At 35.9% G+C, this 15,718-nt stretch overlaps 2 pseudogenes; both read right to left on the reverse strand.

Moving 5' to 3' along the window:
- LOC122334849 overlaps positions 1-12,562 on the reverse strand; it is a 28,521-nt pseudogene extending 15,959 nt beyond the window's left edge.
- A 187-nt stretch (positions 12,563-12,749) lies between these two features.
- LOC122334850 lies at positions 12,750-15,041 on the reverse strand (annotated as a pseudogene).
- Positions 15,042-15,718: the final 677 nt, after the last annotated feature.

Raw genomic sequence — 15,718 nt, forward strand, 5'->3', positions numbered from 1 at the left:
TATCAGCAAGAGACGTTATACTGAAAATCGGCATGACATATCAGCCAAGTTGATATTGATACATAAGCATTGATCAAAAGAAAGACTGCAAGTTTAATATTGCTTTTATCAAAATTAGTTCAACAAAAGGAAATACAATATTGTGTATCTTACATTTTCAGTAAGTATGTTACATCAACCTCCCTTGTATGAAATCCCTCTGGGTTTTTCTGTCACGTATGATAATACAGGAAGACTTTAAATGAGTCATTTGTCCTCTTTCATTTGTATACGTGACAAAAGCAGAGTTTATGCATGTTAGTGTGATTCACTACACACATCGGTGGGTGTCACATCTGTATAAATGGGCCCTGGGGTGAAGGCTGTAATGGCACACAAGTGACATTAACTCCCTCAATGATTCCTCAGTGCTCACACAGCTTTTTATAGTCCCTACAACCCCAAAGGGGACATAATAAAGTGGTAATGCCAACTGCTTTATCACCACTATTGCAGTTCACACTTGTGTAAGTTTATTTATCAAGCAGGTCCTCTGGGATGGTAATTAGCTTTGAGTCCGTGGTGGCCGCTGGGATGCTCCTGATATTGGGTTTGTGAGATGTAAAGGGGATCATTAAACAACCGGTCAATGAGAAATGTACCTGTGTTGACCTTTGGGCGTGACCGAGCCAAATCAATCCGTCTTGGGTGGGGGACAGGAGCAGTGGGCTGGCGGGGACTGCTTTTCCGGCGTTCCGATAGTTTGCTAACTTTAGAAAGGGGGGCGAATATTCCTGGAAAGGGGCGGAGAGAAATGATTTTGTTCAAAAACAGACATCACCAACTATACATATTACATATGTTTAACAAGATTAATATCACTGGTCTAATTGGATTCAGCGATCTGTGCTAAGTTATGCTAAAAGTGCTTTCGCCAGATTCGGTGATCGGCTGAATTGATTCCAAAACGGTAAAACTCGACTCATTAACTCTGGGGGAGTTGGAGAATGAGCCTATTTCCGAAAAAAGTGTCCGAAAAACATAACTTTTTGCAAGTATCATTATGCGAAAAAAAGTTTCCAGTTGGTAAGTTACTCTTACCGTGTTTAATCGGGCAGGTGAAGTACTGAACGCCAGCTACTGATCCATCATTCTTGCCCACTGGTTGGTAAAGCTCCACTCCAGCCCAAAGACCCCAGCAAACTCCGTACTGCCGCAGAACCGCAGAATCCCAGCCTTGCAAAACAAGCGACAGCCAGAGAGTAAACTAAGATTTACACTTTTCCCTAATGCATTCAATCACGGGACCACAGGAGCATCCTGCTGAAACACTTTAACAAACGGAGGGGAGGCTCTGTGGGGACAGTGTGAGAAATAGTTTTCTGGCGTGGGCTGCCGAGGCGATAATACATGTTCAATAGACCTGTTTCACGCTCTCTTTATCTTGCTCCGTGCACTCCGGAGGGCAATGAAAAGTGATTACTTTATTCCAGAAACAAACAAGCACATTCGCACACAGCGGCACGTATTTAGGCCCGTTCGACGGTCTTCGGAGAGCCGACCTTGTTTTCTTATGCGCGACATTCATAAACAGGCAAATGAGCTTGGATAAAAATAACGTTAAATGTAAAATGGGGATCAAAGAAAGCCAGGGCGCCAAGGATCCCTGAAGATAATGGGGTTTTGATTAGCCAATCTGCAGATTCTAGGCACTCTGCTCACTTTAGTCCCAATGTGGCGGAGGATTTCATTAATGGATAATTTGGTGTGTAGGTAAGAGCGGGCGGGAGTCAAAAAAAAAGAAAGAAAAAGAAAAATGTAAAAAGAATTAGTTTCTGCGATGACAATACAGATGAGCAAGCCCTTAGTCTCTACTTTACTCTTCTTTCAGTTTTCTGACCCACTATTTTCTGTACCCTCTGCAAATGGATTTGAGAGCCCGGCTAAATCTCTGTCCATTACTGATGATGTCACAATGGACTGCAGCTTTGCAATGCGGCTGCCTTTTAGCTGTAGTGAATCGCAGACGGTTATACAGAATGTAGGACAGATTTGATTTTGCGTGGCAGCTTCAGGATACCATTCAATGACATTTTAGTTCTTGGCTGGGAGCAGTGCATGAAGTCATTTCTTTCCGACAACTCTCATTTTGCAGAACATTGTGTGGGGGTGCACCTGTTTCTATGAAATTTGATTTCTCAATTGCTCCAATCAATATCAATCACAGCAAACCTGTTACGTTTGAACTCTAGCATCTGTAAGCCATCTTTATATTTGAGGTGAGGACCAACAAGCACACACATGTCCTTGATTTTCAAAGCAGATATACATTTTATACAAATTTGCTGCCAATGTGAATCTTTAAATTTAGTTTGCACTGACCTAACACATTTGCATAATCACTGCATTTAAAGCAAATCAAATACCTTGCTGATCATGGTTTTAAGACATGTAAATAAATTATTGTACACACATAAAATGGCCCTCACAATGACTTTTCATTGCTAGACACACACACAAAGGGGTCCCTCAAAATATTAAGACACATATGCTACAGAAAAGCATTATATAATAAAATATAAGATTACAAACTACTGAACAAAATCTTATGACCAGAGGAAACATTACAAGTATTTATATTTCATGCTGGTGGATCGTAACCAGGTTCTGTGGTACTGCTTCAAAATGCCAAAAAGAAGAAACAGGGCCAAGAGACAAAAAATAGTAAATAGGCAATTTATTAAAAAACTGTATTTAAACTCAAACAGGCTGTTCATCAGCTGATCAAAAGTTCAAGAGCATAGATTCAAGAGCATAACTTAAAAGTTCAAATCTGCACAAAAATGTGGCTTTCATGTCATTTTTCTTCAGGCAGTAACACTGTCATCCTGTCGTCCTGTTGAAAGACCCAGTCATTACCGCTCAGACAAGGTCCTCAGTCTAGAGGATGCACCTGCAACATGTCCACATACTTCACCACTGTTTGGCTCCCTGCACAACATGAAGATCCATTATCCCACTGAAGGAAAAAAGCACACCAGATCATGATGGAGTCTCTCCACTGTGCAATGTAGAAAACATCTTCAATGGGATTTCTTTAACATGCCAGTAACGTTGGAAGGCATTAGGACTGCTAAATGTTTCTCATTAGAGAATAACATTTTCTTCACACTTTTAATGTCTCATGTTTGGTGCTATCTTACAAATTACAAACGGGCAGGTTTGCGTCATAGTAGGAGAGGAATCCTTGTTTCACAGATACCGCGTCTTACTGTTATTGAGCTGCAGTCAGCATCTGTAAGGGCCTTAATTTGGGTTGAGGATCAGCCTGTGTCTTTACGGACAGTCTGTCAGATTCTCCGGCGCAGAGCAGGTGATTTTTTTGGTCCCATAACTCTCAGAATCTTATTTGGCAGTGATCGGATGTTGTGAGTGGGGCTCAACAATCCTGCCACACTAAAAGACTACTTGTTTTTGCCATCAGGAAATCATGACATCGTTACTGCCTGAAGAACAATGACATAAAAAAACTTAAACTTTTGATCAGCTTATGAACAGCCTATTTGAGTTTAAATTAAGTTTTTTATTTTTTTTTGTCTCTTGGTCCTGTTTCTTCTTTTGGCAATTTTAAGCATTGCTACAAACTGGTTACAATCCACCAGCGTGAAACATAAAATCTTGTAAAGTTTCCCGTGGTCTTAAGATTTTATTCAGAAGTGTATACTTAAATAAGTACACCCCTGTTAAAAATGCTTAAGCTCAACAAACTTGTACACTGACATGCATGTTAAAATGATGTTAATATTATTATTGTGTTTTCATAAAAATTACGTTGAGACCAATTGGTGAAAAATAATGACGATTAGGTTTAGATAAGGCAAGCCACAGTACGTGCAATACAAATAAAAATATAAATAAAATATGCTTGCTCATTAAACCTATGCAGTACCTTTTGACCGGCTATGATAACTTTGTCTCCAATGCTAAGTCCCATACTTGAAAGCTGGGCACGAGCTTTATCTGAAAGGAGACCCAGAGGTCGCCCGGCAGAAGCGGGAGAAGAGCGCCGGGTCTGGGGAGGACCTCCTGCAGCAGTGTGTGTGCAGCTCTTTAGCCTGGACAGCGGCATCAGCTATTTCAAGAGGCATATCTAGAGGCTCTGGAACAACATCAGCAGGACACTGGCCCTTATCATTCTAAAAAGATAAGAGAAGTAGCACGCTTGTTAAAAAGTTCAGTGAAAACATGTCTAAAAACGTACATAAATATATACATAAAAACATCCTAAATGAAATAGCAAAATGTTAAAGAGTTACTCTATCATCACACACAAAAAGGCATTATTCACCTTTCTGTGTCGTTCCAAAATTTAACACAATTTAAGATATTCTTGATGAAAACCAGGAGGCTTATGACGGCCCCACTGACAGAAAAGTATGTCTTGTATGCATATTTATGCTTTGATTTGTACAAAAGACTATATGTATTTGAATTTCAGCTGACACAAAAGTTTACGCTATCCAAAATGGTGCTACAACTACTGTACCCAATTGTTAAGTAAAGTTACGGTTGAGCCACTGATGGCAGATGTCTTTCATACTTTTCTGAATCTTTTATGGTGATTAATGACACAATCTTGGGGTGGAGTAACCCTTTAAATAAACTAAAGTGTTCTAGTAAGTTGCTGAGCCACAGTACAAGGCATAACAAAATCACCATAAAATAGGGGAGAATGATGAATTTCAGGATGGATTTCCCTTACCAGGTCAGCTTTAAGGAAACCCCAGCTAACAAGCTACTTGTAATGTAAAGTAGTTAAGCTGCAGCAAATAAGCAAAAAAAAAAAAAAAAAAAAAAAAAAAAGTTATCTGGATTCACTACCAGCATCTAACAAGTGTCTCACTATACTAAAGCCATTAAAGGAGAAATATTTTATTTTTATTTATTTATTTTTTTTAAACTGTATTTTCATGATCGCTTTAATTAGAATCTCAATTAGGATGGCTACCTTTTTTATTTTTTTGTGATTCAAGAAATCAAAAAATCAAAAAAAAAAAAAATCTAGAAATTATATTAAACTAGACTGTGGGAAAAGATATCAACCTGTCTATTTTCATCATTTGGTTATTATTATTAAAAACAGTACAGAAATTATTTTATTTCGAGGGTGGCTTGGTGTAGCAGATATTAATAGACACATTCTTTAATCAAAAAGAACCTCCTATTGCAAAATGCTGCAGGCTGCTAGAGAGTTTACTACTGATTGCTGACATAAAATTGTCTTTTTTGTAGTTCATAAAAATAGTAATTTTAAATGCAATATTTAATCATGCTAAACTGCTGCCCAAAGAAAAAATGATTTTACTCTAGCTACACTACTCTGTATAAAGCTCAGTTGTCATTTTATTAAAAATAAGTGTTAATGGTCATTACTATTTTCTTTTAGCGTCTGAAATATGCTCTGACACTTATGTTCCAAAGCAGCTTATGTAATGCAATGCAATTAATGCAATTATAACATTAAACCTAAAAACACTTCAAATGAGAGAGGTTACATAAGCCCAAGTTTATTTCTATTTAAATAATTTATTTTTAGATTGGCATATACTAAAAATAAATAAATATATAAATAATATAAATATATATATATATATATATATATATATATATATATATATATATATATATATATATATATATATATAATCCACTATAATTTATGTTTGTTAAATTTAATTTAAAGTTAGAGGAACAAAAATACATGAGTTGTAATTATTATTATAACTTTATTTATTATTATTATTATTATTTTTTTTTACATTTATGCGTTACATAATAATGTTTATTTACTTTCATGTAATATAACAAATGTAACTTCTATAAACAACTCAACGATGTGATTTTGACCTAGTGCAACTTAATTTCCGGAGAATACAGAAAATACTGGTGCAGGCTAAACTGAATAACTGAATGCAAAGACACGGCAAGGACTTGCACACTAGATAAAAATGTTTAACAGTATGTCTCATCAGCCCCCTCCGGCCAAACAGCTCGATGCCTCTACTGCAGCACAGCTCTACGCCATTTTTAAATGTATTATACAGCCAACTGCATGAGCAGTGGACTTCTTGTGCCTCTTCTATCTTATCCAACAATGTGTTGTGGCAGGCACCGAGCTGGAACCAGACAAGGAAGATGGCCAAAACAAATGTGTCGCCCTTGACATGGCTTGGCTGGCGAGCAAGCAGTAACTGTGTTTGAATTTCTTCGCCCATTGGCTCTCTACCTATGGCTTTAGGCTTAATGTGCCTGCCATCTCTACTGGCCTCATACCCTGTGTTCATTAATATGTGAATGAGGGAGTCCATGTTTAGGACATCCATTTTGAGAGCCTCATCTGCATCGAGAAAAACTGAAAGGTTTTGATGTACCACACATTTCTTAAGACAGCAGGGTGCTGTGTCGGAGTTACTTTCCATCTTTCAGACATATAAATGCAGAGCTCTGACAAACGGAAACTTAGGGCTCTCGATTTGTAATGGGATCACAGATAAACAACACCGCTGGGGCAATGTTTTTGCCTCATGCAGTTCTATCACATCAACTGAGTCTTTACTAACTCAGCATGAGACAATTTCTCCATTCTAATATCTAGTAAGTGACCTACCTATGCAGCGTTTTAAGGGTCCATGGATGACCTTTAGTCAGGAGGTAGAATAAAGTCGTTTTTGGACAAATTATAATGAAGGATCAAATGTATTTATTACTTAATGCGATCACATAAATGTATTAAGCCAAATTCAGTGAAGAAACAAATGGCAGACAAATTGTCTAAAATAGCCTTGTTAAGAATGTATATAACAACAAACTACTGGAGACCACAACAGAGACAGAAAATGAGTGCTTGCGTGAGAGGTTAAATGCCTCAACTGAATTTTTATCATTCATAATTTTTGGAGAAAGTGGCAGCAGTAAGGATGAAACCTTGTAGTGAGCTTTTGTTGACTGCTTGTTTTGACTGAGTACAAAAAAAAAACTGGAAAAGTGAAGCCAAAATATCAAAGTATACCAAAGTGTCAAATTCCCACCAAACCCATATAAACCCAATGCGAGCGTTACGCAATAATGACAACATTTTTAATAGTATGTAATAACTAACTAAACCTAAGCTTATTAAAACAAACAAACCACATAATAAATACTAAAAATTGTTGTTTGTCTCACAGACATACAAACATATCTACACAAATATCATTTAAATTACTTTTAAATAAACCAATTAAAACATATTTTTTCATCTAACATGTATAAAGCGTGCACAATCCACTGTGGAGATGATATTCCAGTCTTGTTGTATAAAAAAAAAAAAAAAAAGAAAACATCAGTAGATTATTTTACTGCTGGGCAGGCCCTAATCTTTGTTTTTTCTCTTTCCTGAAGCATTCATAATCATTACGTTGGTGCACTGTATGAAGCTTGTATTGTGCTGATAGACTACAGAAATTGCAGGCTCATTATTATAGATCGCATGGTTTATTAATATAAGTGACGTATTTGAATTTAATGAATTTACAATTAACTGCACTTTTAGTCAGTCAGAAAAAACCTTAAGGGCAAATTAGTGTTCGAAGTAGATCTAATAAAAATTCAGCGTGTTACTTCTTTTTTATTTGTGAAGTTACTAGCATTGTTCTAATACATCAACATTTGCATATAAGCTAACATATAATGTCAAAAAAAGTATTTTGAGTTGACAACTCATTCAACTAACATTTCAAATTTTCACTGTCTCCAACTAGTTTTGTGATTGAAGCTGAACTGGAGTATTTGTTCCCTACAACTACGAAAATGTGTTGAATCAATTCAATATCGACATATCACTTGTCAGTGAATCTTGTGAAGACTTCTTCCAGGCAGAAGGCGTTCATCAGCCATCTGAGCTTCTCACAAGTTGGGAAACAACAAACTAGCATTTTATAACATTATCTATGCCAGTGTTATTCTCGTGGCGTTATGAATCCTTTAAATGCATGAATTCCACTCCTTATTTTCCACATAAAATGTTGTAATACATACTCTGCGATCTCATTTTCAGACAAGAATTTATCTAGGCGCTAAAAATATAGTTTGACTTATTATTTGAGTCTGTGTCAGAAACATTCAAACAGGCGCGGGATGAAGCTCAGCAGGACAATATTTGGATTTAGAATTTATTATATATATATATTTTTTTATTTATTTATACTTGGCAGCGTTTATAATCGTTAATAATTTATAGATGTCAGTAGATGCATTATACAAACTGTAGATGATAAATTAAGGAGTAAAAAAACAAGATAGTTACTCAAACTGTCGCTTTCTTTTGAATTAAAAAACAATACATTACTTCAGAGTTTGAAGTACTTTTGATATTGCTCACAAGATGGGTCAGTTAAACTGTTTCTTCTCATTACTTTTTTACAATTAAGTTATTTATTGAAGTGCCTCACGAACTCATTGTAATGCTGTGTGAATATCACGATTGTAAGTATATTGCGCTACCAATCAAAAGTTTTTAAACAGTAAAATTTTCAGTGTTTTGACATTACCTTCTGCTCACCAAGCCAGCAAAGCTGTATTATTATTATTATTATTATTTTTTTATATATATTTTAACATGTAATTTATTTTTGCAATAATAGCATGTTAGATTACTTATTAACATCTTATTGGGTCTTTTTATTTCTAATTTCATGCTTTAAGAAATTTAAAAAGCCTTGTATGGATTACCAAGTAACATAGTAAGCTTGGCATAACTTACACTGGCAAGATTTATTTATTTAATTTAATTAACATGTTTCTAGAGGTTTTCATGTTTATGATATTCTGTAGTATGACTGAAGATCAGCACATAATTCAACAATCTAGTAGATGGATATAGCACGTTTGCTGTTGTATCAATCAAAAGATATACAAAAAATGAAAATAACTTCAACATAGTAAGTAGATGTATTCACTTTAAGTCTCTGTAAACTATGGCCTTAAGGCACATTTAAGGCTTCTCTTTGTTTTATTAAATCACACAGGTGTGACGGCCAGTGATCCATTCCAGAAAACACCCGGAGGGTGCTACGATTAAAACAACGCCGTTAATTTACCCATCTGAAACATTGTGAGTATAATGACTATTCACGTGTAATCTTAACGCTATACATTAAACAAGCAATGCAGTTCTGTGATCTGTTTGCTGAATGATTTGTTCTTTTCCCAAAAACCTCGCCTGTCTCACCCTCTATATTCCACCTGGGATGATTTATGTTATTTGTGTTCACGTCTAATCCTGCTTTCTCATCTCTCTTACTGGTAAACACGCGGGGAAATGTAATATTTCGTAGTCATGAATTAAGACTTGTTACTATCACTTAGTTGTTCTTGCGTTTAAGTTAAATCTATGGATTTTCTGAGAAAAGTCTGGAAATAAATGTTTTAAAACTAATTAATACGTTTTAAGAATGACCTGTATCTGTATATACCTGCTATATAAATAACCTATATCTGTTCTTGACACACCCAAACACTGACAGTAGCCTAAAACTTCACAAATACTATAAACTGATTGCTCAAATTTGATTGGTTAATCACAATGTTGTTCCAGGGTCGACAAAGAACTTGATCCACTAACATGTCGCACTTGGTAAGTGGGTTCTACCAGGTAGCTAGGTTTAAGCTTCACAGGTGAAAAAAAAAAATGTGCAAACCACACTCCAGACCCCTCACTTTGAGTCTTTTTTTTTTTTTAGCTGAATCTTCTAGAAAATTGAAAGTTGCGACTCTCTGTTAGCGTCAGGCAAAATATCGAGAGATGGATGATGTAGGCGCACACTGATGGGAGATATGCTGACTGTTGGTCTGAATGTCTGACAAGTAGCACCTTTCTAACCCGTGCTTAGAGTTGTATCCTCGTCAGCTGGGATTAATACTGAACTGCATCCAAAGCAATGCTAAATAAATGTTTATCACCATCATCTTGACAGAGTTTGTTTTGCATGACAAGCGTTACTCTGCACATAGACGGCTGAAAAATCCTTTGCCAAATATCGATTGCTATGTCCTTAAAATATGGTAATTTATACAATAATCAGAGTTTACATGCGCCGTCTTTAATCCATACCCCTGTATAGTAAATCATGCATAAATCCAAACAGACCATAAAAACGCAACGCAAACATGAGCGCGCACACGAGTGCTGAATCATCATTCGTGTCACCAATTGAAAGCATCTTCTGTTGAGGAGCGGAAGGGTTCGCTAATAGCAGCTTGTGATGCTTAGAAGATAAAGTTCTCGAGCTCTGTATTGCATGGCAAAGCAAGCTAGAAAAGCTGAAACCACGAGTACCGTCTTTTAAAAAAAAAAAAAAAAAAAAATGTAATTAAGCAAGCTTGACTCATTGCCTCAATCACTGCTTTATGTAATGTAGGAATTTCCACAATTAAAGCGTGCTGATTATGCTCCTCTGGTATCAAAGAGCAAACAACAAAATGATATTTTTTGAAACTGAAGCTGACACTGCACAGCAAAAAGAAAAAGAAAAAATGAGGTTCAGCCTATTTCTTTAATGCGTCTCTTTCCACTGCACAAGACTGCACCCTAGTGGTGAGAAAAAAGCATCTGCAGGAAGATCCAGCTACCCGTTTTAGCTGTTTCAGTAGAGCTCCATGTCTGTTTGGATAAAGGATGACTCACTGGATCATATAATTCCACTGGCAGGCGTATGAAATAATATCGTAAGAAACTAGCGGGCGTAAATGAAACCAAAAAAAATAGATGTATAAATGTATATACAAACCTATTTGAAGAGTCCAAGGATAAATGTTAACTTGTTTAAAAGTTTCTGATCCAATGTTAAGCGAAACAGGTGTAATTAAGTGACGGTGAGCAACGTGGATTTGACAACTCGTATCCCACATATTCTACCTTTGTTTCCAATTGTCAGTGTTGATGCAGCAACAAGGCATATTTTATAGCTAAACCTCAGCTGCTCCAGAACATTCTCCACAGACGAAAGATCTGCCAAGCCTGTTATTCTACGACGTTATCAGATGATTTGATGTTTGTTTCCCTGGCCTTTGTGATATCTCTATTGAAATTGCAGTTGAGAAACAAAAACTGACCTCAAAAGCATCTCCTGACTGACTGAGCAATGGACAGATGCAGAGAAAAACACTGGCAACAAACAAGCGCACTACTGGCAGAAATAATGCAGGGTAAAATGAAGGATGGAAAACTCTGGCTGCCTCACAACACAGAAGAAAAAAAACGGCGAAGTCGAGCATCACGCCAGTTCCTATTTTATGTTCTGGCAGAAAGAGCCGATAAACCCTTTACATACAAACAAACCTCTCACTTGTACTAAAGGCCCGCTGAACCGAAATGCATGCATTTACAAAAGTTTAAATAATATCAATAATTCAGTGACATCTGGTGTTTGCGAGGAGAATGGCCTGAGCAGTCACCATTGAGTGTAAATGAGTTTAGGGAGAAATAAGCATGGCTAATTTACGCTGTGCTGATGGGGACAGACTGAAAGGAAAATAATAAAGCTGGCTCGTGAATGTGCTGAGCATCAGCCTGACCCGTGTGCTCACTTAATATACATTTATCATAAGCGAACAGCACAACCATCCATTGGGAAATAAACAGTAGACTTTTTCTACACAGAGTACATACATAGAGTCACACAATCATTTATTTGTTTGATTTTATTTTTGAAAAAATAATCACTAATATCATTTTTATGTTATTAAAATATTATTATTATTATTAAAATCTACTTCCTACGTTGAACATTTTAAAACATCATATAAACAACAACAATAATAATAATAATAATACATGTATAATAAAATATTATATTATTTAATTTTTATTTGTAATTGAATTAAACAATTATTTTTTATTAATATTATTATTAGTAGTAGTAGCAGTATTACAAACTATTTGTTTTTATTAAATGTATTATTATTCTATAAATTTACTATTATTATTTTTTTATTATTTTATTTATTATACTAATGGTATTTTAATATTTTGCTTCACCTTCAAAACTGGTCTCACGTTAGGGCATGATGTAGACCATATTTAAAACTAGTTTTTGCAGATAGTTCTTATGCATAGTAAACTTGGCCAGTAAGTCCTGCGCCCTAGCTCAACATGAGAAAATGGGTAAATAAAATAAAATAAACACTTTTTTAACCACAGCTGAATTTTTAAATAGCTCCGTTAGTGCTATAAAGAAATCACAAACCCTAAAAGCAGGGTTGGCTCCCAGCTCTAGCAGACACTTCACTGCAGAGGTGCACAGGTTGGGCCCAGCGATGTGCAGCGCCAGTGCCGAAGTCAAAATCGCTACGAGTCGCATCAGCCTCCACAGAGCCCAACACACGAACATCTTCGCACAAAGCACTTTGAGTTTTTTTGCCACGAGATTCAAACTGCATAATTCCGATTCCACAGTCATCCCAGTATCTCCCCTCACCTCGGCTGTAGCGCCTGCAGGACCAGCGGATGAGAGGAGGGCGTCGAATCTGGCGTGGTGACGTTCATGTTAGATCAGCGGCTGCGTAAGGGCCGGCGCAGCTCCAGCGACAACGGCTGGCCAGCGAAACTGGCGCCTCTCAGCATCACCTGAAATCGAGCGACGTTTGCTCCGTGCTGTGCTGGATCGCGATCTGTCCTTGATTTCTACCCGATGTAAGCTATCACAAAGCGTTAATTACGAATACAAACTCACCTATTCCTGGGCTCCTGCCTTGCAGCAGTAGTGCAGTAAAGTCGTATCCAGTAGATCCGTCTCTGTCATTGACACCACAGCCTCTTTTCAGAATCTGCAATACAAAAAAACTCACTTGAATACGCATGGGACAACCTGCTAAAGATTTCATGTTGACAGAGACAACGCTTCGTCTGCGAAAATATTTCCAGTCAACAGGGCCCGACACTCCAGGGAGGAGAGTGTGGGTATGTTTATGACAGCTGCGAAAGGCTTATGGGGGTGGTATTTGTGGATGTTGTCTCCTGGCCTTGGTAAGCACAATACATCCAGTCGTGTTATTCAGAAAAGAGAAAAGAAAGTTTGTTTCACAATTTTTTATCAAAATGTGTAATTGCATTCCCTCCCTCTGAACATTCTTTTTTTTTTTCTGGAAAAATAAATATACCAATTAGACTCTCACGTCTGAAGAAGCAGTAGTAAATCATTTCTTGCGTTAATTAACATTGCCAGTTTCAGGGTGTTACGCAGCCCAAATCTTTAAGTTTCTTTTTTTTTCTTTCAAAACCTAGGAAGCTGCAGGCAACATTTAAAAAAATATTGAAAAGCTATTGAAGTATTGGAAAAATCTAACGATACATTTTAGCATGGTCTATGATTTTCCTTATTAGGCATTAGGTAGGGCACATTGGGGCGGAGGGGCAGCAGTAGAACAGATTCTTTTGAGTCAATTTTCTTTTTAAACCACTAGGTGTCTAAACTCACTGCAGCAATTTCTAAACGGCTCCATTTACATTTATAATCTTGAGAAAACTTGAAAACCAGGCATATTTGTATTTAATTATTATTATTTAGTTAATTTTCATTAATAAATTTTTCAGATTTAATAAAATGTTATTATTTTTCATATTATATTTTTATGGGCGTTTTCTGCGAAGGCATTTCATTATTGAATCGAGCGTAAACCATTATATTTAAAATATGTTGTAGTAAATGACTATTGGATCTCGTTCGTGCACAGTAATTTTATTTATTTTATTCTTTCTTTTATTTAACTAAATTGTATTTATTTTTTTAAATAAATACATTTTAATGACTTTCATTGTTTAAACTAATATTAGTAAGCTGAAGAATGTGCTTCCTCATCACATTAATATAGAATAAAAGAAATGTTGGCCACTAGCTGATATTAAATTAATAATGTATTTTATTTTAATACTTATATTATATATATATATATATATATATATATATATATATATATATATATATATATATATATATATATATATATATATCACTTTGTGCATGCCAGCTGATTAAAAAATATTTAGGGTTAGGAGTTAGGGTTAGAGGTTAATAAATAAATATTAAATGTTTGAAAATAAAAAAAATGTATGTTCAGTTTCATATATCATTGGTAAAAATGCAGGAATGAGACTCAGAATCACTCTCACCTCGTTGCCAATGAGACTAATATTTAGCTGAACTTGGGAACCCACTGTCTGAGAACAGCCCGAGAGCTCAGGGACAGTAGTCCTTGGATCCAGCAGAACCTCCACGACACAGAGGATCATTTGGAGTCAAAGAAGAGAACTCTGCAAAACAGAACAGTCAAATCTGTAAACTCTCTACATCCTTCCAGAAACAAAATCTGCATCAGTCAGTATAATTTATCCATTTAAAAATCTATTTATTTTGATTTATCCATACTGAGCATGCTAAAGCCCGATGACTCAAATTCAGTTAAACAGCTCAGTTTGAAGTGAATTAAGTGAAGTGTGAGAGTGAATGAGAAGCCAGTACAGAGAGGGAATGATAACTATCAGTACGGCAGGCAGAAAATTGGAAAAGAAATTTCTGTGACCTTGTCAATACTTCCTTTTACAGCAGCTTAAGCAAGTCCACAATTTAGAGATTTAAACTTTGCTTCATAAATAAAAACTACACTTGAAAGCAATACAAATAAGTTGTTTGTTTATAGCCCAGGCCATCTGAACGAAATATAAAATAAATCCATGGCTGTACAGCAGACGGAGTTTGATGAGATAAATAACCCAGAGTGTCCCTAGACATTTGGTGAAGCCTACATAAAGCGCACAGAACACTTTGCTTGAGGGCTTAATGTCAAACTGAAGCTGAAGCAGCATTTAGTGAGTGATGCAAGTGTACAGATCACGCTCAGTCTGAAGGCATGGGCGGCTGGGGCCACCTGATGGATCACCGCTCTCTCAGAGTAGCAGGAAATAATGCTGTAGCGTCCCAGAACAGAGTCTCCTCTGAAGACTCCCTCAGCACATCCTCCTTGGTCATTTCCAGTCACCTCCTAAACACCAAAAATATTCAACAAGCGCATGAATATTCAGGGTAACACTTTCTACTAAAGAAAATAAATTTGAAACTACATGTCATTAGAATATAAGTAGACTTTAGTACTTAATAACTACTAACACTTGATTTTGATGGGTCAAAGATACTGAAACTTTGCAAATTACATATTAACTTATTCTACTAACTCCTAAAGCCTACTACTAGTTAATAGAGATTTAGTTACAAGGTACTTCTAGTTGAAAGTATCTAAAGTGGACCATCAAGTGTAACCATATTCGCATCTGTGGAAATGTTATGAAAAGGCTTTAAAAAAACTAACAATGATAACAATGAACTAGCAAAATGATAATAAAGTAATATATATTAAAATGATGTTATTCAGTATGAAGGTGAAAAAAAGAGAATAAATAAATAATGCAGTAGCATTGATACAAACTATGTAGTGAATCAAATATTTGCAGTTTGGGAGTCCGTAAATATTTAAAGAAAGATAAAAGATAAGATGAAATGAAGAAAGATAAAATAAATCTTAAATTGCTCGCAAATTTACCATTTATTTGATCAAAAATAAATAAAATAAAATAAAGTAAAACAGCGATGGCACCATAGCATTCATTACTATTTATTATCATCAAATACTGTTTAAAAGTTTTCTATTC

The sequence above is a fragment of the Puntigrus tetrazona genome, unplaced genomic scaffold (genome assembly GCF_018831695.1).
Source record: "Puntigrus tetrazona isolate hp1 unplaced genomic scaffold, ASM1883169v1 S000000653, whole genome shotgun sequence".
NCBI lineage: Eukaryota > Metazoa > Chordata > Actinopteri > Cypriniformes > Cyprinidae > Puntigrus > Puntigrus tetrazona.